Below are 2,303 nucleotides of genomic sequence, written 5' to 3' on the forward strand. Positions count from 1 at the left end.
CAGGTTTGGTGCATGCTCTTGGCCTTGAAAACTGCAGGTTTACAGCCAGGAAAGGAGAAAGGCCTGAAGCATTTGTAAATTGTGTGAAATCTTGTCTCTCTGTTCTTGGCGGGCTTTAACAGGACATCAGGGTGAGTCCCTCCTTTTCGTTTTCATGGCCCCCAAACTTCTCCTGACTTTCTATACTGCCTTAGCCTGGCCCCTCACCACAGTTTGGCTCCGTGGTCCCCAGATCCTTGGGATATAACACCAGCTTTAAAAATGTAACCTCCCATGCTCCTTCACAGGCCCCAGACTGCACCAGGATAAACCACTCCTGAATGGTTGTGGGGTGAGGGGAAGCAGGTTTCCAGAAGGGTTCATGACACTGCACATCACTTCTTAAGGGTAACCGTGACACCACTGAGTCGTTCTCTTCATTATAAAGAAGTCATCAAGCAGGGCCTGGTGTTCCAAGCTTATAAACCCAATACTCAAGAAACTGAGATCATTACAATGTTGAGACCAATCTGGGCTGTTTAGTGAGTTCCAGAATAGCCTGGACTTCAGAGTGAGACCTTATCTCAAAACCAAAAAAGAACTGCCTCGGGAGGGGTGCAGGTGTGGCTGCTGTGCCACACGACCACCAGTGCGTGCAGAGAGGCTCTGGTACCCCGTGTTCTGACCTATGAACATTGCAATGGTTAGTAGAAGACTACAATCCCCCCCCCAAAAAAGCCAAGCCTGAGACAACCACCACTCTGTAGCCAGGGAGCCCAGAAAGGGAGCTAGCCCGGCACAGCACAGACATGGACAGGCTCCTAGGATAGGGAGCAAGCTGGAGACTAGAAGAACCTGACCCAGGGCCATGCCCCACCCTCAGAGTGAGCCTGAGACAGACAGCCCTCGCATAGGGCCACTCAGGCGAGCTAGGCAAGGAGCAAGCCCAAGACGACTACCAGACAAGCACCACGAGGCCAGACCAGGGAGCTAGCCTGAGGTAACAACCAGTCTGGTGCCACACAGGCCTGGGGGGGGGGGACAGACCATGCCCCTGATTGGCACCATAATGCACAGTTAGAGCACAGTACTCCTGCAACCACTCCTGAGATGACCCCAGGCAGTCAAAAACTCCAGGGGCCACTAAGAGAAGCAAGTAAGTGGTGGAGAAATGGAAGAGAAAGAGAAGCAGAAGGGTGTGGGCACAACAAAGCGAGGCAGAACTGACTTGAGGGTAGGGAGGAACAGCCTGATGTAAGTAGTTGGTAATAACAACTGGGCTCATGGTGGGGTCCTGGCTTGTGCTACCCCAAGGGGCACATCTGGATTCATGCCTTGCAGCAGCAGGGATCTGCTACCACCAAAGGCCAGGCCGACGTCCCTGGTCTGGGCTGCCACCCTAGGATGTGTTGATGTCTAAGGGTTGTGCAGAACTGGCCCCATCCCTCACCTAGGCGTTGTCAGAGAGCTGTCCCTGGGGGATCATTAGAAGAGGAGAGCTAACGCTGATGCTAGCAGCTGTAGTACTCAGGAGAGGGGCCTGCGCATTGTGGAACCGGCAGGTGAGCCAGCCCTGATGACCATAGGAGGGCTATCCCTACCACACATCTGTGCGGTGGCGTGGATGAGGAAGAGATACCCCACCACCACCACCTGCAGCAGGCAGAAGACCCGGCCCTGGGATCATGAGAACTGGCCCTGCCCCTCACCTGCTATAGCACAGGGGAAGGCAGGCCCTGCCCCTCACCTGGACAGCACAGTAGAACTAACCATGGCGGAATCAGCCCTGAAGACATGAGCGTGGGAAAGCATGGCAATTTGTCTACTGGGCAGTGACATAGACAGGAAGAGATGCCCCCCGTCCCTTGATACCTGTGGCAGGCAGGAGAGCTGGCTCTGCCCCTCACCCGCTGTAGCACTTGGGAAAGCAGAGCCTGTACCTCACCTGGGCAGCACAGCAGAGTGGCCTTGGATATGTGGGTTGCAGGCAAGCTGGCCTCAGGACATAAGTGTGGGAGAACGACTCTGCCTCTTGTCTGCTGGGCAATGGTGCTGTCTTCCCCCGCTCCCTTCCCCCTCACCATCTATGACAAACTGAAGAGCTGGCCCCAGGGTCATGAGAACTGGCCCTGTCCCTCACCAGCTGCAGCACTCAGGACAGCAGCTCCTGAACCTCACCTGGGCAGCAGGATAGAGCTGGTGCTGGTTGTGGGGGGAGGAGGGTTGCTGGTTAGCCAGTCACCAAAGGTGTGAGAGAGGGAAGACAGATGGGTTGACCAAATCAGATACCTCCCAGGTCCAGATTCAGGGCTTTGAATTGGCCT

The 2,303-nt window shown here is 55.2% G+C and overlaps 1 pseudogene; it reads left to right on the forward strand.

The window, feature by feature from the left end:
• The first annotated feature begins 579 nt into the window (after positions 1 to 579).
• Positions 580 to 696, forward strand: LOC120103348 (small nucleolar RNA SNORA17; annotated as a pseudogene).
• The last annotated feature ends 1,607 nt before the right edge of the window (positions 697 to 2,303 follow it).

The sequence above is a fragment of the Rattus norvegicus genome, chromosome 5 (genome assembly GCF_036323735.1).
Source record: "Rattus norvegicus strain BN/NHsdMcwi chromosome 5, GRCr8, whole genome shotgun sequence".
Lineage (NCBI taxonomy): Eukaryota > Metazoa > Chordata > Mammalia > Rodentia > Muridae > Rattus > Rattus norvegicus.